At 36.4% G+C, this 27016-nt stretch overlaps 1 pseudogene; it reads right to left on the bottom strand.

The window, feature by feature from the left end:
* Positions 1-6816, bottom strand: part of LOC104982700 — a 37029-nt pseudogene extending 30213 nt beyond the window's left edge.
* Positions 6817-27016: the final 20200 nt, after the last annotated feature.

Raw genomic sequence — 27016 nt, 5'->3', positions numbered from 1 at the left:
TATTTTTAAAACTGCTATCACTAATGTTATATTTATAATATAGACTTTATTATAGTAAACAATTCTGAGTTTTAATTGAAATGTAATTAAACTTATAATGCAACTTCCATGAACTTTTGTTCAGGGAAGTTATATCTTTTGTATATCTAATTGCCAATTTAAAAAATGCTTCTTAACAAACCAAGGTTTGATGATTGTTTTAAAAGTAATTTTTAAAAATGTAAATATAAAAATTTACAATACTATCTATAATAATTAAATGAAATTACAACAAATGAGAGAGTAGTTATGGTGCCCTTTAAAGATGATTTTCCTCATTTAATACAATATTTTAGCATGTTAAGTGGTGGAACTCAATTCTTTTACTATAAAACTAATTTTGTTTGATATAAAACTGAATTCTTATGTTCAATAATATTCTCATCTCAGAGGGTAATGAAGAAAAATCCCACTAATTTGCAAACTAATGACACACTGACAAAATAACATAGGATGGTATGAACTGCAAAATGTTAAGACCTTAAAATCAATAAGCAAGATAACACATTATTTAAAACCAAAATTTTCCAAGTATGACATTACCTGATACTCTAGCTTCATGTGTCAATCATAGGAACTTCAGAGTACAATATTTTAAACTTTGAGAGAAAATAGATATCTTAGTAGTGTTTCAGATTTATTTGGGGCTAAAACGAAATATGAGCAATTCAGGGCTAAAATAGAACTTCCTAAGCTTTTTTAATGTCCATGATGGTCTAGAGATTTACATTGAAAGATCAACATAATGAGGTGATTATGCACAGATGCAAAATTTCAATCACACCATCCATAGGTGGTCTCAATAATGAGATCCTGATTGCCTAAAGGGAATGAAAATCTGAAGGCTGATTTCTCGCAAAATTAGAGGACATACTATAACTAGGATAGTTTCTCCTGTCATGAAATTAGTTTTTTAAATAATTTCTCTCAAATAACTGGCTCTTTTTAAACATGAAAATAAATACTTTGAAGATAAAACTAGAGGATTATTTTCAATGCCACTTACACATTACATGATTGAATATAATTATGTATCTGAAATTTTATAAATTATAAATAATTTTCACCTTTCAAATATAATTTTGATTTACACAAATCTTTACTAATAAACGTGTTTTAAAAGTGGTATGGAGGAGATGGCACTCGGAGTGTCCACTCATCTTCCCTTTCTCCTGTGTTACTCAGCCAGCAGAATGACCATGATTGACAGATCATTAGATTCTGCAGGGGAATCATCTTTTTAGGCTTGAAGTCCTTAGGAAGATGTTCTGTTAAGGATTATAATTTGAAGAAGGGAATGGAAACCCACTCCAATACTCTTGTCTGGAGAATCCCAGGGATAGAGGACCCTGGCAGGCTACAGTTCATGGGAGCCGGATGCAGCTGAGTGACTAACAAATAATTTGTGAGACCACAGTGAAGACTAAGAACTATAGCATCTTGCTAATAAATTGCCATCCTTGTGTTCATGCACAATGATCAAACAATGAAGTTGATATTCTTCCTGGATAAATGATAGGAGCGAGAACCAACAGAAACTACTCAAATTATTCAGAGTTTGCATGATAAAAACAAAATCATTAACAATTATAGTATTTGTCAAAGGTCAATAATATCCCCAAACACTTATCAAAATAAAATTCAAAAATAATTTGGAGGAACATTTCCAAAGCTTAGGTAGTAAAAAAACAAACAGACAAACAAACAAAAAATCCTGTTGATTCTAAGTAGGTATTCCAATGAATACAATATTATTCTAAATCATAAATAGAAACAATTGGTGATTATAGCACATGGAAAGTATTAATAAAATGAATGACAACAATGACTCAAAGAATGGGAGGGAAAGATTGGGAACATTCTGTTGTAAAGTATCTCAATTACACAGGAAATAATGTTACATTAGTTAAAAAATGAAAATGAATATTGTAAAGTCTAGGCAACTGATATGCTAGAAAGGAGCTAAAATGGAATCCTATAAAATGCTCAATTAAAACTAGATAAAAGAGCAAAAAATGCCTCTGTCAATAAATATAAAACAATTACAAACATATTTATGTTTATCCAACATTAAATATGAATGGCCTAAAGATACTAATTAAAAGATATTTGGCAAAACTAATACAATTATGTAAAGTTTAAAAATAAAATAAAATTAGAAGAAAAAAAAATAAAAGAAAGAGATTGAATTTATATAAACAACTGTGTGAGGTCTATAAAAAAACTAATTTAAAATATAAAGACTAAAATAGACTAAAAGTAAAGAGATGAACTTCTACTTCTGAAAAGATGAAATGTTATACCTTTCTTCATAAGTACAATGAAAAGTCTTGAACAGTTATATAGAAATCAAGCATAAGACTACTCTAAAAGGTGCAAAAAACTTGAGGATCTACAGAATAACATGATGATGAGTTCTCTGAGTTTTCTTTTTACTTCATATATTCCAAATGAAAAGGAGAAAAAAGGCAATAATAAAGGATTGCAAATAATAATGGAAGAAAACTTTCCAATTTGGGGGAAAAAAAATCTTATAAACCTACAAGTTTAAGAAGGTGAGTGAATTATGTTATTCCAAACAGAATAAACCTAAAACATACTTAACAAGATCCTTTATAATTAAGCTCCCAACAACTAAAGAGAAAAACAGTCTTGAATATAGTCAAAGAAAAATGACATTTTGCCTAAATGAGAATTAAATTAGAAGACAGTAGATTTCTCATCTCCAAACATTGAGGCCAGAAGAAAAGTATTTAAGTGCTGAAATAATAGAACTGTCAACAATCTCATGCGTAGTGAAAATATCCTTTTGGACTAGAGGGGAAATCAAGATATTCTCAGATAAGGAAAACTAAGAGAATTAGTTACCAACAAACTTACCCTAAAAGAATGGCTGGAAGTTTTCTAACAGGAAAAGAATGATAAAAAAGAAACTGGGATATCAGGAAAGGAGAAAGACAGTTAGCAAAAGAGTAATGAATACAATAGAAAACTTTCTCATGAGTCTTCTAAATTATTTTTGGTGGCAGAAGTAAAAATTACAATACCGACTGGTGTGATTCTATGTATATACACAGGATACAGTTAAGAAAATTATTTTTTTTAAAGGAGAGTAAAAGCCCATAAATGGAAGAAAGCCTTCAACTTTTCAAACAAGCTGATGAAATGACAGCAATAGACTGTGAAAATTGAAGTATATAAATAGTGTAATACATAAAAAATCATCAATAAAGCTGTACAAAGAAAAACACTCAGAAGCACTATAGATAAATCAAAATAGAATTCTAAAAATTGGTTCAAGTAAGTAGTTCAAAGTTAGGAAAAAGAAAGCCTAGAGAGGAATAACAGAAGTTATTATATATATATATATATATATATATATATACATATTGTATATATTATATTGTATATATGTAAAAAATGCAGAATTAAGTTCTAATTTATCAAAAATCACATGAAATGGAAAATGATCTGAATGTATCAGATAGAATACAGCTATTAATAAGGTGGATCAAAAAATATGACCCAATAATATGCCAGTGGCAAGTAACTCTCTTCAAATATAATTATATAGGAGGTTGAAATAAGATAACGAAAAAATCTTATGCAAATATTAATCAAAGGAAAGCCAAAGTGACTATATTAATATCAAATAAATTCAACTTCAGAGCAAAGAAAGTCACTAGGTAGGGAGAGGGATTGCATCGTAACTGTCAATCCATCTTAAAAACAGAGAACACATACGTGGGCATGCACTTAGCTATAGAGATGAAAACTATACAAAGTAAAATCTAATCAAACTGAAGGAGAAATACAGATATCCATATTTGGTTAAAGGTAAAGATTGTGATTAACTTAAGATTAGATTTGATTTAGATTTGATTAACTTTAGATTAGAGATACCAAGGGAACATATCATACAAAGATGGGCTCAATAAAGGACACAAATGGTATGGACCTAACAGAAGCAGAAGATATTAAGAAGAGGTGGCAAGAATACACAGAAGAACAGTACAAAAATAAAAGAATCTTAACGACCTGTGATCACTCACACTCACCTACAGCAGGACATCCTGGAATGTGAAGTCAAGTGGGTCTTAGGTAGCATCACTACGAACAAAGCTAGTGGAAGTGATGGAATTCCAGTTGAGCTATTTCAAATTTTAAAAGATGATACTCTGAAACTGCTGCACTCAATACGTCAGCAAATTTGGAAAACTCAGCAGTGGCCACAGGAAAGTCAGTTTTCATTCCAATCCCAAAGAAAGGTAATGCCAAAGAATGCTCAGACTACCACACAATTGCACTCATCTCACACACTAATAAAGTAATATTCAAAATTCTCCAAGCCAGGCTTTAGCAATATGTGAACCATGAAATTCCAGATGTTCAAGCTGTTTTTAGAAAAGGCAGAAGAACCAGAGATCAAATTGCCAACATCCGATGGATCATCAAAAAAGCAAGAGAGTTCCAGAAAAACATCTACTTCTGCTTTATTGACTATGCCAAAGCCTTTGACTGTGTGGATCACAATAAATTGTGGACAATTCTGAAAGAGATGGGAATACCACACCACCTGACCTTCCTCTTGAGAAACCTTTATGCAGGTCAGGAAGCAACAGTTAGAACTGGATATGGAACAACAAACTGGTTCCAAATAGGAAAAGGAGTATGTCAAGGCTGTATATTATCACCCTGCTTATTTAACTTATATGCAGAGTACATCATGAGAAACGCTGAACTGGAAGAAGCACAAGCTGGAATCAAGATTGCTGGGAGAAATATCAATAACTTCAGATATGCAGATGACACAGCCCTTATGTCAGAAAGTGAAGAAGAACTAAAGAGCCTCTTGGTGAGATTGAAAGAGGAGAGTGAAAATGTTGGCTAAAAACTCAACATTCAGAAAACTAAGATCATGGCATCCAGTCCCATCACTTCATGGCAAATAGATGGAGAAACAGTGGAAACAGTGACTAACTTTATTTTTCTGGGCTCCAAAATCACTGCAGATGGTGATTGCAGCCATGAAATTAAGAGACACTTACTCCTTGGAAGGAAAGTTATGACCAACCTAGACAGCATATTAAAAAGCAGAGACATTACTATGCCAACAAAAGTCCATATAGTCAAGGATATGGATTTTCCAGTAGTCATGTATGGATGTGAGAGTTGGACTATAAAGAAATCTGAGTGCCAAACAATTGATGCTTTTGAACTGTGGTACTGGAGAAGACTCTTGAGAGTCTCTTGGACTGCAAGGAGATCTAACCAGTCCATCCTAAAGGAGATTAGTCTTGGGTGTTCATTGGCGGTACTGATGTTGAAGCTGAAACTCCAATACTTTGGCCACCTGGTGTGGAGAGCTGACTCCTCTGAAAATACTCTGATGTTGAGAAAGATTGAGGGCATGAGGAGAAGGGGATGACAGAGAATGAGATGGTTGGATGGCATCACTGACACAATGGACATGGTTTTGGGTAGACTCGGGGAGTTGGTGATGGACAGGGAGGCCTGGCGTGCTGAGAATCATGGGGTCACAAGAGTAGGACACGACTGAGCACCTGAACTGCACTGAACTGAAAGATTTTGATACTCATTTCAAAAAATTGGTACGACAACTAGAGAGAGATTAGTAAGTACAGAAGAACTCAAGAAGAACATTTGTCTCCAGGATTCAGTCAAAATTCATACAACCCTCCATGAAAAGGAGCAGTAGATGTATTCAAGTGTTGACAAACTTAAAACAAGATATACACTGTATCCTGGGACATAACTTCAAAACATGTACAAAAATTGAAATCATACAAAATGTGTTCTCTACCTACAGTTGAATTAGTTACTAATCAATAACAAAAAGATAATAAGAAAATATCAAACACTAAACAACAGGCTTAATCCATTCATGTATCAAAGAGAAAATATTTAGGGAAGTATGTTAGGGGTTTCCCTGGTGGCTTAGATGGTAAAGAATCCACCTGCAATTCAGGAGACTCAGGTTTGATCCCTGGGTCAGGAAGATCCCCTGGAGGAGGGAATGGCTACCCACTCCAGTATTCTTGCCTGGAGAATCCTATGGACAGAGGAGCCTGGGAGGGCTACAGTCCATGGGGTTGCAAAGATTTGGACATGACTGACCAACTAATTAATTACACATGAAATGCTTTGAAATAAAAGGTAGTGTAAATATATCAAAGAAACAAGGGTAAAGCAGCCTTGAGAGAAATATTATAACATAAAGTGCATACACTAAAAAGAATAGCCCACCATGTACACAGAGCCTTTTTAATATTGAAAAATGAAAACCTTCCAAGCCCCTGCCTCCAGCCTCTGCTCTGGATAAACAAACTGTGTCCCCATCATGAGGGAGAAGATTCCAGCAGCAAAGTGCAGAAATTCATGATCTCTGGGCTCCAGATCCCCTCTGGCTGCAGCAGTGAGACTGCTCCATCCTTGACAAGAGGAATGATGACATGTAAGAACCAGGTCCAGAAACTGAGAGCAGCTTGAGACAGTTTTCTGAGCATCTTTGGTGTAGAGGAGATAGCCAACTGGAAGAAGTGCAGTGAGGAAAAGATCCAGAAACCAGGTGACCATTCAGGCAATACCGCCTGGACCCAGCTACCTACCCAGGTTAATATCATCCCCTGGAGCTCCACAGGCCTGTTGTTGGCAGACAGTGCCAAAGGGAAGATTGGCCCCAGCAAGCCTCTTGAAATCCCAACAGCCACCACCTTCATCTTCAGCTATCAACATTCCCAGCTCCACCACACCCATCATCTCAGTGCCTCAGCCACTTGTGGTGCTGGTGAATACTTTGAATACTACCTCTTTACCAAATGGGCATCTTGCAAATATTTTTACCTAGGTTGCATCTTTCCTTTCTGTTAATGTGCTCTCTGATCAGTCACTCAATCATGTCCAGCTCTTTGGGAGCCCATAGGCTCCTCTGTCTATGGGATTTCCAGGCAAGCAAGAACACTGGAGTGGGTTGCCATTTCCTCTTCCAGGAGATCTTCCCAACCTAGGGGTTCAACCAATGTCACTTGCTTCTTTCTCTTAATAGAGTCTTTCAAAATTTCAACATCATTTTTTTTTTCCTATGGATTAGGCCACACTTAAAATCTCATTGAAAGTGAAAATGTTAGTTGCTCAGTTGTGTCTGACTCTTTGCGACCCCATGGACTGTAGTCCATTAGGCCCCTCTGTCCATGAAATTCTCCATGCAAGAATTCTGGAGTGGGTTGCCATGCCCTTCTACAGGGGATCTTCCCAACCCAGGGATCAACCTGGGTTTCCTGCATTGCAGGCAGATTCTTTACCACCTGGGAAGCCCTAAAGTACAAAACTAAATTAATTATTTTGTTGAAGCTTCCACTATTTTTCTCCAACTACAAATATTCAGTGCTGTCTTATTTTGGAATGCCTGTTTTTCTTCCATCAAGTTAAATAGAAAAAAAAAAAAAAGGCAAATTCATTATTCATTTAAGAAACCAAGAAAACAAATTTTTTGTTGAAGTAACATCCCATACTTGAAGGTGAAAAAGATTCTGTTCTACCACAGGTCTAGTTTTGCTCAACTGTCAAAGAGTGCAAAATATCCTCATAAGCAGACAATGTCAACATTAACTTTTTCCAAAGCCTCGGGGGGAAGTTTGGTCAATTTATAATGGTGTGAGGGGCCTTCTAGTGAAGACTGGGGATTCCCTGGTGGCTCAGCAGTGAAGAATCTGCCTGTAATGCAGGATACCCAGGTTTGATCCCTGGGTGGGAAGATCCCCTAGAGGAGGGAATGGCAACCCACTCTAGAACTCATGCCTAGAGAATCCCATAGATAGAGAAGCCTGGTGGCCTACAGTCCGTAGGTTCACACAGAGTCAGACATGATGGAAGTAACTCAGCAGCAGCAGCATCTAGTGAAGATTCCAATGTTCTTGGTTGCATCTTCGGTTAAAAGACATAAAGGTAATACTGTTTCCAATGAACTTTGCCTCCAGAACAGTGGCGCCTATATAGAACTAAAACTCAGATTTGGGATTTATTACCATCAACTAGAAAATTAATAAGTGTAGATAGCAGATGAAATAATACTAGGAACAATCTTTCTAGTTATTTTTCTACTTTCTTATTTTTTAGATTTGGGTAACTTAGACATATGTATATATTAATATTAAGCCTCGTGCTCCTACAAAAAAAAAACAATGGATCTTAATTATTTGAAGATTACATATTTGCAAATTCATCTATTTGTTAAAATTTATTTGTAAAACCAAATCAACACTTGGAGTGTCTCCAGGGTTATTCTTGGACATGCACAGATGGACAAAATCTCTGAGCTGCCCTAAGTACACCTTACCAGCCAAGGCTGAAAATGATACATTTCTCCTTTATCCCTTGTACTATAAGCAAACTTTCTTTCTTCAAAATTCTTACTGCCAGTGCTTCACCTTTTTTCTGTTGTTTTCTGTTGGTAGTTTCAACAAAATTTGGTAATTTGTCTCATGTTTTCAGCACAAGAAGCCTGTTATTGTGTCAGTGGATATATTTTTGATATTCACGGATAAAATCCACATCAATGACAGTGTGGATAAAGTGGAAACCCCATAGAGTTTAAATAACTTGTTCAGGTTTCACAACAGTAGTTGATATATAAATTCTCTTGGACTTTCAGCCACTGTGTTATAAAAAATATTAATAAACCCCTCTAGGAGAGAGACCGCCTTTATAGTGGCACAATATGACACCACCCTTATGGAAGAAAGCAAAGAAGAACTAAAGAGTCTCTTGAAGTGAAGTTTCTTGAAGTGAAAGAGGATAATGAAGAAGCTGGCTTAAAACTCAACATTCAGAAAACTAAGATCATGGCATCCAGTCCCGTCACTTCATGGCAAATAGATGGGGAAACAATGGAAACTGTGACAGACTTTATTTTGGGGGGCTCCAAAATCAATGCAGATGGTGACTGCAGCCATGAAATTAAAAGATGCTTGCTCTTTGGAAGAAAGGCTATGACAAACCTAGACAGCATGTTAAAAAGCAGAGACATTACTTTGCCAACAAAAGTCCGTCCACCCAAAGGTATGGTTTTTCCAGTAGTCATGAATGGATGTGAGAGTTGGACCTCAACTGAGCATCGAAGAATTGATGCTTTTGAACTGTGGTGTTGGAGAAAACTCTTGAGAGTCCCTTGGACTGCAAGGAGATCAAACCAGTCAGTTCTAAATGAAATCAGTCCTGAATATTCATTGGAAGGACTGATGCTGAAGCTGAAACTCCAATATTTTGGCCACCTGATGAGAAGAACTGACACTTTGGAAAAGACCCTGATGCTGGGAAGATTGAAGGCAAGATGAAAAGGGGATGAAAGAAGATGAGATGGTTGGATGACATCGCCAACTCGATGGACGTGAGTTTGAGCAAGCTGAGGGAGTGGTGATGGACAGGGAAGCCTGGCATGCTGCAGTCCATGGGATCAGAGTCAGACATGATGGAGTGAATGAGCTGAGGCGAAAGACACCACCCTCTCAAGTAATGAGTTATTTTGGTCATTCTAAACAAAATGAATGGAAGCAGATATTAGAAAAGAAAAAAACATTTTATCTTTTTGCAATTTTTCATGTATCTATTGTCACAACATGAATTCATTTTAGGTGTGATGCATTGTTTTTAGGAAAATAAGTAACTTCAGGCATTTTTTATATTTACAGGATTATTGAAATAATTTTTATTTATGTATTATTTTAGGTGGATTTTAGTTTAAATCAGCAATTATATAAATAGCTTTACTATTTTGTATTATTATATTTACATTGGATGTTTAACATGCAAATCAATTAAAGACATTTGAATTGAGGAAATTATTAAAGTATATTACTGTGTTTAACCACTAATTTGACTATTTCACCTTAAATATATTAAATGTAAATCTAACATACTACATTCATTACTGTAAGTCAAATACTTGCTAAGATATAAAATGATTTAAAAAACCAAGGTTATTCTGAGCATAAATAAATTTGGTTCCATATATCTGCTGCTGCTGCTGCTGCTAAATTGCTTCAGTAGTGTCCGACTCTGTCTGACCCCATAGACGGCAGCCCACCAGGCTCCCTCATCCCTGGGATTCTCTAGGCAAGAACACTGGAGTGGGTTGCCATTTCCTTCTCCAATACCAAGCATACATAACAATCGGTAAAGTAGTTTACCAACAGAATACACTAGTTGTACAATTACCTCATTTATTTGAAGATAACTTTACTTTTAATGAAAGTACTTACATGAATATATACCTGTGAACCAGTATATTATATTATTTTCACAGTAGAATCACAAAAAGGCAACAAGATACATGAACACAATTCTGCTTTTCAATTGTGCAAAAAAAAAAAAAAACAACTTCCTTTCAGGAAATCACAACCTTTAGTTTCCATTATTAACAAGTTATATGTTGGGAATGAGTCAATTCTCTTTAGAAATTATATTTGCCCTCTAAACATCTTTCTCTATAGATTAGGTAAAATATTAATGGTGTATGACCTAAATTGTATTTTATGATCTAGTTTATGAAAATAAGTTTTACTTTAAACATGCTAAGTTACTACTGCTTCTGGCACTGCTGCTAAGTCGCTTCAGTCGTATCCGACTCTGTGCGACCCCATAGATGGCAGCCCACAAGGCTCCCCCATCCCTGGGATTCTCCAGGCAAGAACAACCTGGAGTGGGTTGCCATTTCCTTCTCCTAGTTATTACTAAGAACCCTTAAATTACAAATATGAATCTCCAGTGGTGTAAAAATTCACTGTATGTGTAATTGTAAAATATTCTAAATTTTAGAGCAAAACCACATCATAGTGCTCTGATTTTCTTTTGAAAAGATGAAGACATTGCACAGAACTGCTAATGTTCTACCAAACAGTTGGAGAAATTTTAATAGAATCCTAAATTCTTCTTATATCAAAATTTTAGTTATATATACGTACATACATAGTAGTAAATCCAATCTGCCCCAACACCCTACAATACTACTGGTTTTTGACAAGAGACAAGTTTGTCTACACAGTCTCAGAAAATTAGAGGCACTTTAGGGTTACTTCTGGGGTGAAGGATCTTGGTGTGTGTGTGGAGGGAGCATGCAGGGAGAGTAAATAAAGCTTATGCATTATTTACAAAAATAAAGTTTCTCCTGAAAGTAACCTATATTTGACTTCACCTAAAATGTTGAAATAACCCCAAATTTCAAACTTAGAGCAAATTGAACGTATGCAGAAAGAAAGATTATACGTGAAAACCTATACTTAGTGGGATCTCCAGAAACTACTGATTATCTGGGGTATCTCATATCACCAGAAGCAGCTTCCTTTTTTTGATCGTGAAACCTGGAGGTGAATTGACAGACCTGAGGCTCTGATTAGGAACATTTTCTAGTAAAATGTGTTTACAGAACATAAGCAACCATCATGATTAGAAGAGAAGTAGATATTCTACAGCATAATGGACCTCAGCAGAAAACTGCCTTATAACAAACACTTCAGAAATTTGTATAGATATTTTTGGGGGACATCTCTTGGTTTACACATCTGTGTATAGGGAAGCTAGAAAATTTCCAAGCTATGGAAACTCTCTCCAAATCAAAGATTTGTTGTAGTTCCCACATAATATTTAAATAACTGGCAACTACTCAGGGAACCTTCCAGACCAGTATAATAAAATGTTATTTTATGTGTAAGTACAAGACATTTTGGCACAGTTTTAACAGCCACTGAATTTGCAGGGATGCAAATGCAAATTACAAATTGCATGATGTAAATTGATGACAGACTTTTTTTTTATTTGCTACAGAGTACACAGCAGTAATTCATTTCGTATTTAAGCAATTGTTTGAATAAGATATAGACAAAATAAACTAGAACACAGTTTTTTGTTAATAATAGGCTAAATAGCATATTAAATATAACTCTACCCCATTGCAGTTTTGATTTTCACTTTTCTGGTAATTAGCAATGTTGAGCATCTTTTTATGTGCCAGTTGGCCATCTGTATGTCTTCTTTGGAGAAATGTCTATTTAGATCTGCCCATTTTTGTTTGGGCTGTCTGTTTTTATATTTAGTTGAATGAGTCATTATATATTTTGAAAATTAATCCTATATTTCTGAAACTATTCCAAAAATTGCTGAGTAAGGAACACTTCCTAGTCTATTCTATGAAGCCACCATCACCCTGATAACAACGCCAAAGGTAGCACAAAAATGTAAAGTACAGGAAAATATCATTGATGAGCATAAATGCAAAAATCCTCAACAAAATTATAGCAAACAGAATCCAACAATACATTATAGGGTCATATACCATGGTCAAGTGGGATTTATCTTAGTGAGGCAAGGATTTTTCAAAACCTTCAAATCAATTAATGTGATACACTATACCAACAAATCGAGGAATAAGTCATATGATAATCTCAGTAGATGCAGAAAAACTTGGCAAAATTTGACAAATATTTTAAATAAATAAATAATAATATGCTCTTCTCAAAATCCACAATTAAAAATAAAGTTGTAAAATAAAGATTATTTTGCCCTGTATCTTTTCATCCATGGAAAAATTACATAAGGATAGAGATAAATATCTGAAGGAGGCTTTCTTGATGATTTAGTGTAATTTCTACTCTGGCAAAGAATAGCGTGTTTGTGCTCAGTCATGTCTGACTCTTGCAATCTCATGCAAACTCATACCCTACTAGGCTTCTATGTCCATAACATTTCCCAGGGAAGAATACTGGGATGGGTATCCATTTCCTTCTCCAAGGGATCTTCCTCATCTGGGGATTGAACTTGCATCCTTTGTGTTTCCTGCATTATCAGGCAGATTCTTTACCACTGGGCCACCTGGGAAGCCCCATGGCAAAGTATAGGGAAGTATCATATATTTCTTGTGGATCCCAGAAGTGGTTCTTGCAGTATAACCAGTGAGTCTGTAAATACTGTGACATGACTATGTAGGCAAACAAGCTGGTAGAAGTTTCATTGGCCAATGGAACTCAGCTGTTTTCTCACTTCAAAATTATGATCCACTTCTTCCTTCCTAACAACAAACTATATTCCTAGAGAACTGTGCTTTGTTCTTTTCTTTATTATTTTCATATTAAATACTTTGATATAATATCTTGTATCATGTGACAAATGATAATGACCCAATAAAACTGAATCAGTTGCTTCTATTTTCAAGCCACAGGGATGTCATTACTTTCAAGAGTATATATAGATTTGATGATACATATCCCACCAACCCAAACACACATTTTTCAAAAATCATCTCAGAAAATGTAAGCAAAGAGCTCACTAAAGCTGTTGTGCCAACACTTCAACCTGGTCAAACACCAGATTTTTGAGCCTTAGGAACAAGGACCCCTGTGACATCTGTTTCAAAGATTTGAAATAAAAAATCACTAGGGTAAAGACTAATGCTAGAATGTCCGTTGGAAGAAAGAACTATGTGTGTTTGAGACTTGCTTTCAAGCTCAAGTTGACCCAATTTGAGCAGTAACTATTAACAAGTGAATAACTGATGGAAACAGGATAACAGATACACCATCTTTTTATTACCATCTTCCACTGGGATGTTTTCAAACCCAATGACTTGGAGACCGAGTATGGGTAATAATGGAATCTATCAGCTACAAGTTGCATAGTCCTAGAGAAATCTTCATAGCTTCCTGTAGAACTTCATTTTGATTTACTTCTCTTTGACAGAGGTCCAGATCGATCTCGATCTCTCTCTCATCTCTGCATCTATCTCTACTTCCCTCCCTATATGAATTCTTGCTTTCATTTGGTATCTATAGCTTCAGTAAAGATGCTTCTTTGCATGGTGGACTTTTATTTAAATATAAATTTATTTATTTTAATTGGAGGCTAATTACTTTACAATATTATAGTGGTTTTTGCCATACATTGACATAACTCCACCATGGGTGTACATGTGTTCCCCATCCTGAACCCCCTCCTACCTCCCTCCCCATCTCATCCCTCTGGGTCATCCCATTGCACCTGCCCCAAGAACCCTGTATCATGCATTGAAACTGGACTGGCAATTCATTTCACATATGATAATATACATGTTTCAATGCCATTCTCCCAAATCATCCCACCCTCTCCGTCTCCCACAGAGTCCAAAAGACTGTTCTATACATCTGTGTCACTTTTGCTGTCTCGCATACAAGGTTATTGTTACCATCTTTCTTAATTCCATATATATGTGTTATTATACTGTATTGGTGTTTTTCTTTCTGGCTTACTTCACTCTGTATAATAGGCTCCAGTTTCATCCACCTCATTAGAACTGATTCAAATGTATTCTTTTTAATGGCTGAGTAATATTCCATTGTGTATATGTACCACTGCTTTCTTATCCATTCATTTGCTGATGGACATCTAGGTTGCTTCCATGTCCTGGCTATTATAAACAGTGCTGTGATGAACATTGGGGTACATGTGTCTCTTTCAATTCTGGTTTCCTTGGTGTGTATGCCCAGTAGTGGGATTGCTGGGTTATAAGGCAGTTCTATTTTCAATTTTTTAAGAAAACTCCACACTGTTCTCTATAGTGGCTGTACTAGTTTGCATTCCCACCAACAGTATAAGAAGGTTCCCTTTTCTCCACACCCTCTCCAGCATTTATTGCTTGTAGATTTTTGGATAGCAGCCATCTGACTGGCGTGAAATGGTACCTCACTGTGGTTTTGATTTGCATTTCTATGATAATGAGTGATTTTGAGCATCTTTTCATGTGTTTGCATTTCTCTGATAATGAGTGATGTTGAGCATCTTTTCATGTGTTTGTTAGCCATCTGTATGTCTTCTTTGGAGAAATGTCTGTTTAGTTTTTTGGCCCATTTTTTTGACTGAGTCGTTTATTTTTCTGGAATTGAGCTGACAAAGATTAATTCTTTGTCAGTTGCTTCACTTGCTATTATTTTCTCCCATTCTGAAGGCTGTCTTTTCACCTTACTTATAGTTTCCTTTGTTGTGGAGAAGCTTAGGTCACATTTGTTTATTTTTGCTTTTATTTACAATATTTTGTGAGGTGGGTCATAGAGGATCCTGCTGTGATGTATGTTGGAGAGTGTTTTGCCTATGTTCTCCTCTAGGAGTTTTATAGTTTCCGGTCTTACATTTAGCTCTTTAATCCATTTTGAGTTTATTTTTGTGTATGGTGTTAGAAAGTGTTCTAGTTTCATTCTTTTACAAGTGGCTGACCAGTTTTCCCAGCACCACTTGTTAAAGAGATTGTATTTTCTCCATTGTATATTCTTGCCTCCTTTGTGAAAGATAAGGTGTCCATAGGTGTGTGGACTTATCTCTAGGCTTTCTATTTTGTTCCATTGATCTATATTTCTGTCTTTGTGCCAGTACTATACTGCCTTGACGATGGTGGTTTTGTAGTAGAGCCTGAAGTCAGGCAGGTTGATTCCTCCAGTTCCATTCTTATTTCTCAAGATTGCTTTGGCTATTTGAGGTTTTTTCTATTTCCATACAAATTGTGAAGTGATTTGTTCTAGCTCTGTGAAAAATACCGTTGGTAGCTTGATAGAGATTGCATTGAATCTATAGATTGCTTTGGGTAGTATATTCATTTTCACTATATTGATTCTTCTGATCCATGAACATGGCATATTTCTCCATCTATTAGTGTTCTCTTTGATTTCTTTCACCAGTGGTTTATAGTTTTCTATATATAGGTCTTTAGTTTCTTTAGGTAGACATATTCCTAAGTATTTTACTCCTTGCATTGCAATGGTGAATGGAATTGCTTCCTTAATTTCTCTATTTTCTCATTATTTACTATATTCATTGATTAACTCTAGTAATTTTTTGGTGGAGTCTTCAGGGTTTTGTATGGAGAGGATCATGTCATCTGCAAACAGTGAGTTTTACTTCTTCATGGTAGACTTTTAAAACTGATGGAGACACAGATTGAATGCAAACATCGTTTGAGCTCAGAGCATCTCAAGTGGTGTTGACAATATTTGTTGGCTCTCAGTGTGCTAGGAGGAGGAATTCGAATCCAGAGTGTCTCCTGCAGCCTGTCTGCCAGACAAGGCTTAAAAGAGTTCTGGCCACAGCACGGTGTCATGTGCTGGATCTGGTAACAGGTAGCCTTTTTGAGACACAGATGCCAGAGCAGAGATCGTCTATGAAGTGGCCAAGTGCCTCTGTCCCAAAACTGAAAACAGTAGTAGGAAAGAAAGATCGCTTGATATTTTGTCTTACTGAGTTTAGTCAATTTAAACAGACTGGTTACTGGAGTAACACGAGAACAATAGACGTGAATTATGCATGCATGTTCAGTTGTGTCCAACTTTGTGTAACCCCATGAACTGTAGTCTGCCTGGCTCCTTTGTCCATCGGATTCTCCAGACAAGAATACTGGAGTGAGTTCCCATTCCCTTCTCCAGGAGATATTCCTGACCCAGGGATTGAACCTGGGTCTTTTGCATCTCAGGTAGATTCATTACCATCTGAGCTATAATGGAAGCCAAATACTAAGTAAAAAATATATTACTTTGAATGCTTACTAGACAAATGTCTTCAATTTTTAAAATGTGTTATATGCAAATGCTCTAGGTTCCCATCCCATTCATTTTGTTATCAGTTACATAACCTTAAACAGATGGCTTTAAATGTATAAATTCCTCAGCTTACTCTTCTCTAAATGAGAATATTAATAATGCCAATAGTTCAGTTCAGTTGTTCAGTCATGTCCAACTCTGTGGGACACCATGGACTGCGGCACACCAGGCGTCCCTGTCTGTCGCCAACTCCTGGAGTTTACTCCAACTCAAGTCCACTGAGGCGGTGATGACATCCCACCATCTCATTCTCTGACGTCCTCCTTCTCCTCCCACCTTCAATCTTTCATAGCACCAGGGTCTTTTCAAATGAGTCAATTCTTTGCATCTGGTGGTCAAAGCATTGGAGTTTCAGCTTCAGCATCAGTCCTTCAAATGAATATTCAGGATTGATTTCCTTTAGGAAGGACTGGTTGGATCTCCTTGTTGTCCAAGGGACTCTCAAGAGTCTTCTCCAATGCTACAGTTAAAAAGCATTAATTCCTCAACACTCAGCTTTCTTTATGGTCCAACTTTGAAATGTGTACATGATTACTGGAAAAAACATAGCTTTGACTAGACGGACTTTGTTGGCAATGTAATGTCTCTGCCTTTTAATATGCTGTCTAAAGTTTGGTCATAACTTTTTTTCTAAGGAGCAAGCATCTTTTAATTTCATGGCTGTAGTCACCACCTGTATTGATTTTGCTGCTGCTGCTGCTGCTAAGTCACTTCAGTCATGTCCGACTCTGTGTGACTCCATAGATGGCAGCCCACCAGGCTCCCCCGTCCCTGGGATTCTCCAGGCAAGAACACTGGAGTGGGTTGCCATTTCCTTCTCCAATGCATGAAAGGAAAAGTCAAAGTGAAGTCGCTCAGTCGTGTCCGACTCTGTGCGACCCCATGGACTGCAGCCCACCAGGCTCCTCCATCCATGGGATTTTCCAGGCGAGAGAACTCGAGTGGGGTTCCATTGCCTTAGAGCCCCCCAAAAATAAAGTCCGCCACTGTTTCCCCATCTATTGCCATGAAGTGATGGGACTAGATGACATGATCTTAGTTTTCTGAATGTTGAGCTTAAAGCCAACTTCTTCACTCTCCTCTTTCACTTTCATCAAGAGGCTCTTTAGTGCTCCTTCACTTTCTGCCATAAGGGTGATGCCATCTGCATATCTAAGGTTATTGATATTTCTCCCTGCAATCTTGATTCCAGCTTGTGCTCCATCCAGACCAGCATTTCTCATAATGTATTCTACATATAAGTTAAATAAGTAGGGTGACAATATACAGCCTTGACATACTCCTTTCCCAATTTGGAACCAGCCTGTTGTTCCATGTCCAGTTCTAACTGTTGCTTCTTGACCTGCATACAGATTTCTCAGCAGGCATGTCAGGTGGTCTGGTATTCCCATCTCTGGAAGAATTTTCCACAATTTGCTGTGATCTACACAGTCAAAAGTGTTGACAAAGTCAATAAAGCAGAAATAGACATTTTTCTGGAACTCCCTTGCTTATTTGATAAACCAACGGATGTTGGCAATTTGATCTCTGGTTCCTCTGCCTTTTCTAAATCTAGTTTGAGCATCTGGAAGTTTACAGTTCATATACTGTTGAAACCTGGCTTGAAGAATTTTGAGCATTACTTTGCTAGCTTGTGAGATGAGTGCAATTGTGAGGTAGTTTGAGCTTTCTTTGGCATTGCCTTTCTTTGGGATTGGGATGAAAACTGACCTTTTCCAGTCCTGTGGCCACTGCTGACTTTTCCAAATTTGCTGGCATATTGAGTGCAGCACTTTCACAGCATCATCTTTTAGGATTTGAAGTACCTCAACTGGAATTCCATCACTTTCACTAGCTTTGTTCGCAGTGATGCTTTCTAAGACCCACTTGACTTCGCATTCCAGGATGTCTGGCTCTAGGTGAGTGACCACACCATTATCTGGGTCATGAAGATCTTTTTTGTACAGTTCTTCTGTGTATTCTTGCCACCTCTTCTTAATATCTTCTGCTTCTATTAGGTCCATACCATTTCTGTCTATTATTATGCCCATCTTTGCATGAAAATTTCCCTTGGTATCTCTATTTTTTTTTTAATTTGTTTATTTTAATTGGAGGCTAATTACTTTACAATATTGTAGTGGCTTTTGCCATACATTGACATGAATAAGCCATGGGTTTACATGTGTTCCCCATCCTGAACCTCCCTCCCACCTCCTTCCTCAACCCATCCCTCTGGATCATCCCAATGCTTTCTTGAAGAGATCTCTAGTCATTCCCATTCTATTGTTTTCCGCTATATCTTTGCACTGATCACTGAGGAAGGCTTTCTTATCTATCCTTGCTATTCTTTGGAACTCTGCATTCAAGTGGGTATATCTTTCCTTTTCTCCTTTGCCTTTTGCTTCTCTTCTTTTCATAGCTATTTGTAAGGCCTCCTCAGACAATCATTTTGTCTTCTTGTATTTCTTTTTCTTGGGGTGGTCTTGATCACTACCTCTTTTACAGTGTCACGAACCTTCATCCATAGTTCTTCCAGCGCTCGTCTATCAGATCTAATCCCTTGAATCTATTTGTCACCTTCACTGTTTAATTGTAAGTGTTTGATTTAGGCCATACATGAATGGTCTAGTGTTTTTCCCTACTTTCTTCTATTTAAGTCTGAATTCGGCAATAAGGAGTTCATGATCTGAGCCACAGTCAGTTCCCTGTCTTTTTTTCTTTGCTGACTATATAGAACTTCTCCATCTTTGGCTGCAAAGAATACAATCAATCTGATTTTGGTATGACCACCTGTTGATATTCATGTGTAGAGTCTTCTTTTGTGTTATTGGAAAAGGGTGTTTGCAATGACCAGTGTGTTCTGTTGGCAAAACTCTAATAGTGCCAACTTCACATGATTAAAATGAAATTGAGATTCAATTAGTCCTCAATTAATATTAATCACCATTGTTAATAAAATACTAAGAAGAATATTGTTTTTACAAATAGGAAAACATTTACAGAAATATGTATCTTTCAAAAGGTTCTTCAGAGCTCAGTATTTGAACTCAATTTATGTTATGCCTGAGCCCAAGTTCTTAACAATTGAATCATACCCATTCTCCAATCAGGTCAGGTACTCCATGGATGTTAAACTACTAATCCTGATCAAAAGGGTACTTTCTAATGCTATGAAGTTATCATGTCATAACGGGCAGGCTGAAACACCTAACATAATTCAGAGAGCAGTGTTTAGATCTGTTGTTCAGAAACAGACCCCCCGATGGCATCTTTTTAAAAGTAAACTAATTTCTATCCAATCCTGTGTCAAATTCCAGCCACTCCAGTTAATCTTTCAAATTCCTCTCTTTCCAAATAGATAAGATGACTTTAGTTAGATATATTATCTTGAGACTGGTGTGAGAAATAATTCAGGGGAAGAGGTTGATTAAAATAGGAAAATATTCCTGATAGACTTTGTTATCCAATATGATTAGAGGTTTATAACAGAAGTTGTTGCACAAATTTTTAATTTTCGAAGGATATTTATACTTATGAAACTTTATGCTGTCAGGATGAATGGATCTAGAGTCAAACCGATTTAAGTCACAGTCAGGAATGCTCTCTTCCTACATTTTTAAGGTTAACTGTTTTACTTAAAAAATTTAAAACTGCAACCAACTTTCCACAGATTAAGTAATTTTAAATAATGCATACTACACTTAAAGGCATTATATTTTTAATTATGTTGTTTATTTATACTTTATAATTTATTAAAATTTTCTTTTATTTAATTATCTTTTGCTATTGTTTTGTTGCTAAGTTGTATCTGACTCTTTGCAATCTCATGGACTGTTATCTGTCAGAATACTCTGACCATGGGATTTCCCAGGCAAAAATCCTGGAGCAGGTTGTCATTTCCTTCTCCAGGGGATCTTTCTGACCCAGGGATCAAACCTACATCTCCTACATTGGTAGGCAGATTCCTCACTGCTGATAATTCTCTTTACCATCATAAAAATCATATAGGCACAAATATGGTTAAAACAAAAAACAAAAAATAAAAACCCTCCAAATCTCAGCCAAAATGTACAGAATTATATTCTGGCTCATGATGGTTGAATTTATAATTAGCAGATTTTCTATCATGTTTAATAATCCATTAATGAAATGACTAGTCAAATATTTAGGAAAAAGTTAAAATATGCCAGAAGCTCTACTAAGAATTAAGAGGACTAAGACCAATTAGAAATCACCATTGCCTGGGAGAGATTCTATTTGAGTTCTTGAGAAAGACACTTGAAGTACTAATTACAATTCATCATGTTAAAGGGCATGATTAATTAAAAAGAAAACATTCTATGGGAAGACAAAGAAGGAATTGCCTGACTCATTATGGATGCACTATCTTCTTAATATAATTAGATCTCTCTTAGGGAGACAAGAGGAGACAGAAGTCCAAATGAAGAGCAGGGAATTTAAATACACACCATGATGGTTCTGCCTTTGCTGGGGAAGCTCAGGAGAGTTGGAGGAAGCCTCAGAGTGGTGCACCTGGACAAGACTTCAGTTCTGTGGGAATAAGAATATCAGGCAGGTTGAGGGCCCTCCTGGTTTTAAGATGTCAGATCCCTGGTGGACATTTTGAGATGACCTGCAGCATTCCAGGCTGAAGCCTTTGCTTTTGAGTAACCTGGGACTGGTGTGGATGATCATTCACACTAGAATGATAGATGTGAATGTCCACAGGGCACGATGCACTCGTGATGGAGAATCAGGCTCCTGATAATGACCTCATGATGATGATCATGACCTGATGATGACCCTTATTAAGGTCATCCTCACACATCCTCACAGGGGCTAGTGAGCAGTGAGAATCCCTAAAGACTCTCACAGGAATAGTCCGGGGAGCACAAAGTCCCTCCTGTCCAAGGTTTTAAGACTATGGGGTTGGGGGTTCTTATAAACACCCAATGGAGTTCTCATCCCCCTCAGTGTGTCTGTGGGCTGTGGAACGAATTTAAGGCAAAGGAAAATTTGCCTCCAACAAAGAATATACTGTGTCTACTGAACAATGTAACCATTTACCCATATAAATCACATTGCTTCTCAGTATTTTTCTTCTAGGAAATACAATTACTATCACCACCACCACTTCTACTACTACAAATAATACTGTGCAGAATGATTTTAAGATATAAATATCTTAATCATTAAAAATGCTTAGAACAGGAATTATGCAGACTAAACAAGATATGTTAGATATTACTACTGTTATCAATTATGAATATTATTACATTAAGGGAACTTTCAGTTTCGTGTATTATCTGCTGATGTCTTCTCGTCATTTTTTGTCAAAATTGTAGCCATCACTTGAGACATAAAAGTGGTCAGATTGAAATAATATTTCTTTGGGTGTTATCCTCTGTTAGTAAACACAGACAAGCTTTAATTTTAAGAAAATGACTCTAGGAGAGAGCCTGCAGATGGAGTTGTATGTAGAACCATAATGAGCAGATAGTCTAGTCAGAAAAAGTCTAGTAAGATAGTAATTGGAAACATAATGAGAACCTAACATGAAGTGGTAGAATAAAAGCTGCAGTGGTTAAAGCTGATTTATCAAATACTGGGGAGAAAGGCCCAAACAAGGAGATGTAGCAGATGGAGGAGATGAAGCTATGAGGGGGTCTGGGCAGCAGGCAAGCTCTGTAAAATTAAGGACCTTTCTTAACTTTATCAAGTATTTTTAGGACATGTAATAATCGTTTCCCAATTATTTTACACACTAATTATTAAATCATTAATTAAATGCAGACTGTGTATTTATGTCCCAATGATCAAATGTTTGAAATTACTTTTGAATAGTATTGTGTTGAATGTGAATTTTGATTTTATCCCACACAAAAGGCATCGAGTTAGCCTCTTGCTATGTCATCCGTGGCAGCAGAAGACCCAAAACTTATGGGTGAGAGTCAGATGACTTTGTTACTAAGAGGAAAGGAAGCACCATGACTGTCACATCTGCATTGGTACTATTTGTGCCCTGTGTGGACATGATGGATGTCTGCACACCCAGTGGGCTATATTATATGAGAAAATTGCTGAGCTTGGAATACTCTGTCTTTCATTACTAAACAGCATGTGAACTGCTCTTTGCTCTAGAAAGAGACATTACTTCCTTCCTCAAGGTTCTTTGCAAATTCCAAGAAATGGCTTGGGTAGAAAGCAGTCAAGGCCATATATTCTATCTGTGAGAGCCTAGTAGAGGACACTCTCCCCATGATAAAATACAGAGAATAAACAGATATTTTTACTTGCTTTTACACTGTGATAAATTCTGTGAATGGAGCAGGTTAGTGTGTCATAGGTCTACACAAGTGTATACAACCTAAAAGTTGGGTACATCAGGTTTGTGAAGGAACTGATTTCTAAGTGGAGACCATATTAATGAATAGAATCAAGTTAATCGGCCAACAGAACATTACAGAGAGAGATAGCAGAGATAAATATTTAAGATAGTGAAGAAAAGTGATATGTTGTTTTATCTGGGAATTGGAGTACCAGAGTAAGGATATGAGGGGGAAAGGTGAAAAATAAATGCAGAATAATGTAAGAATTTGTAAGCTATATTCAGAAGTTTAGAGATGATCTTAAAAATCCTAGAAAGCCACTGAACATTTACATTTATTCATTTATCCTTCCATCCATCCATTCATTTGACCATCATTCATCTACATATTCAATATATTCACTTTAGAATTTTCCATATTTAGAAAGTGTGGTTTGGGCAGAGGGATAGACACAAAACCTGTGGAACAGATTAGAGAGCCCAGAAAGAGAACCACACAAAAAGCCCACCTGATTGTCAACAAAGATGTAAAAGCAATTCAATGGATAGAGTGGAGTCTTCAGCAAATGGAGCTGGAACAAGTGGACATCCACAGATAAACAACAAATGTCAACCCCAACCTCATGATTTGCACAAGAAGTATCTCGAAATGGATAGTAGGCATAAAAGTAAAATGTAAACAATCTAAAACAGTCAAGAAAAAAGTCTTGAGGATTTATGATTAGAAAAAGAGTTCTTAGATACAATACCAAAAATATGACCCATAAAAGGAAAATTTGATATATTGAATGCCATCAATAATGAAGAAATCCTCCTTCATGAAAGACCCTTTTAAGAATGAAGGAAACAAGATCCAGAGTGTACAAAAATATTTACAAGCCCCTTGTCCAACATGGGGCAAGTATCTAGAAAATATTTGAAAATTCTCAAAACTCAGCATTAAAAATAGATCATCAGCAAAGGACATTTACAGAACTTTAACTGAAGCTTCAACATTGCCATAGCACTTTGTGAAAGTATCTCTGAGAAACAATAACATATGGTCTCCTGTCATTCAGCATTTTTTTTAAGGACCATAGAATATTTTTTTTTAATTCCCACTGTCTATATCTACTTACAAAGTTTTAATTGTAAAAGTTTGGTTATCATATTTGTTTACTTTTATTTCTACTTAAAACTCAGTCTGAGATGCTAGTCCACCATTTACAACATCCCCACCTAGTTAACATGAAATAAGTTTATATTTAATAAATGTGTTTATGTGTGTGCTCCTATCTTCTTGCTATGTCTTAGTGACAGTTTGGAGAAATAAGACAATGAATATCTGGTCCTACAATGATTTAATAGCAATTCTAAAATGCTGCCAAGGTCTTTGAATTGCAATGCAGTCATGTGTGAATAAAACAATACAACTAATTTATTGCAGCCAGTAAAAAATGTATAAACACTAAGTATGGACATCCATGATATATTGGCAAATAACCTATAGGCTGAGACTCTGAAGTAAAAGATATCAACAGGCTAATGATAAATATAGGCAACGATCATTGAACTTGTATACTGAAAACTCATGAGATAATTCAGTATTGTCAGAAGCTATCAAATCAAGGGCATGGAAAATGGATTGATGGTATAGATTATTCTTTGTGTTTTGCAAATGATTTTCACTCATATAAGATTTAGAGAAGAGGCTCTTGCATACATTATTTGCTGTTTTATTTGACTTTAACATGGACCCAAGAAGACCATGACCTTGCATACACTGCAGTACATATGTTACAGGAAAATACTAGCTTTAATGTTTTGAATCTATTTTAATTTCTCTCAGCATTGAGGAAGATGGATACCAAGTGACCAAGAGACCCTGAGATCATCACTTTTCAAAGTTACCTCAACAAAGTACTCTGGCAATGTTGAAGTCAGGAAGTGTGATCATTCTTTAGTAATTATTATTTTTTAATGCAAGAGCTGAAATGTTCATAATTTTAGTAAAATCTGTAGATGATTACATTTGCTTTTATGAGCTTAAAAGAGAAAAAATGTTACTTCAAAGTAATGAAGGCATATACTGCATTCTTCCATACCAGAAAGCATTCTGTATTTCTTTGAGTCCAGTGATAGCCAGTACTGGATATTTTGGTTCTGACTGCAGAAAATCAATCACTAAAAAGAACTGAGATTTGCCTGAGAGCCGGCAATGTCCATATACCATCCTCAGAAATGTCCATTCACTTTTATTCTTGTAATAAATTGCATACATTTAATGGCCATAGAAGTGGGATTAGCAGAAGTGGGATTTGAACTAAGATGAGAAATACAGAATGTTAGGAATGAGGGCTACAGTCCATAGGGTCGCAAAGTATCGGACATGACTGAAGTGACTTAGCACACACGCAGGAATGAAGAGACAGAGGATATATAAAGTAGGAATCCAAAGCTCAAAGCACAAATGGGAATATAAGTACAATTTGTGTCAAACTATTCCTATTCCTGTTCTAGTTTTGAGTTCTGTAATTCCTTCTTTATATATCCTCTTTCTCTTCATTCCTAACATTCTGTATTTCTCATCTTAGGTCAAACTCTACTTCTCTCTGTCAAATATTTTATTGTGTAATTTTGGACTCCTTTTTGTAATCAATACCATTCCTACATCATTAACACTATCTAAAAGCATTGCCTAATTGTTTCCTTCCCCTAACTGGATCATAGCCAGTTCTGGAAGAGACAATCTCCCTTAAGACTCTTTTGAGTCTTCTCTTACATTTCATTTACTTCAGTGTTGGAAGCCATGCTCCCTGACTTCTCCTTCTGTAGTGCTGATTAAAACCTATTATAACACTATCAACTTGGAAAAGTGCCCAGAACATTATGGCAGACTACATATGGCTAGTGTTTTGATCTAGACAGGAGAAGGCAATGGCAACCCACTCCAGTACTCTTGCCTGGAAAATCCCATGGAGAGAGGAGCCTGGTAGGCTGCAGTCCATGGGGTCGCGAGGAGTCAGCACGACTGAGCGACTTCACTTTCACTTTTCACTTTCATGCATTGGAGAAGGAAATGGCAACCCTCTCCAGTATTCTTGCTTGGAGAATCCCAGGGACAGAGGAGCCTGGTGGGCAGTCATCTATGAGGTCACACAGAGTCGGACACGACTGAAGTGACTTAGCAGCAGCAGCAGCACAATACAGGCTCTAGATAAATACCTATTGAATGGCACTCAGCTATAGAACTCCCTAAAAACTTACCACAATTGTCTGCAACTTCTTTTTTTTTTTACTATAAATGTATTTATTTTAATGGAGGTTAATTACTTTACAATATTGTATTGGTTTTGCCATACGTCAACATGAATCCTCCACAGGCAACTTCTAAAGTAGATCCCAAATTTAGCTTTCTTTCTTATCATCCTTATGACTTGAAACCTTGTCAAAACCATAAATAAAACAAAAACACAAAATACAGAATGTGTGAAAATATTTGTAAATGAAGTGACTGACATGAGATTAATCTCTAAAATATACAAAGAGCTCAAGAAATTCTGTATTAAAAAACAAACAACCCAATCAACAATGGGCAGAAGATCTAAATAGACACTTCTGCATAAAAGACATACAAATGGCTAAAAGGCACATGAAAATATGCTCAAAATCATTAATTATCAGAGGAATGCAAATCAAAATTACAATGAGATATCTTACTCCTGTCAGAATGGCCATGATCAAAAAGTCTACAAACAGTATATGCTGGAGAGGGTGTGGAAAAAGGAAATCCTCTTACACTGTTGGTGTGAATGCAAATTGATACATCTACTCTGGAAAAAATATGGAGGTTCCTTAAAAAACTAAAAACAGAATTCATATTATCCAGTAGACCCATTCCTGGGTATGTATCTGGAGAAAACTACAATTAGAAAAGATACATGAACCCCAATATTTATTACAGCACTATTTACAGAAGTCAGGACATGGAAGCAACCTAAATGTCCATTGACAGAGGAATGGATAAAGAAGATGTGCTGTATATATACAAAGGGCTATTACTAAT

The sequence above is a fragment of the Bison bison genome, unplaced genomic scaffold (genome assembly GCF_000754665.1).
Source record: "Bison bison bison isolate TAMUID 2011002044 unplaced genomic scaffold, Bison_UMD1.0 scf7180017864537, whole genome shotgun sequence".
Taxonomy (NCBI): Eukaryota; Metazoa; Chordata; class Mammalia; order Artiodactyla; family Bovidae; genus Bison; species Bison bison.
The sequence above is the reverse complement of the archived record's forward strand: the minus strand, read 5'-3'. Positions and strand labels throughout refer to the sequence as shown.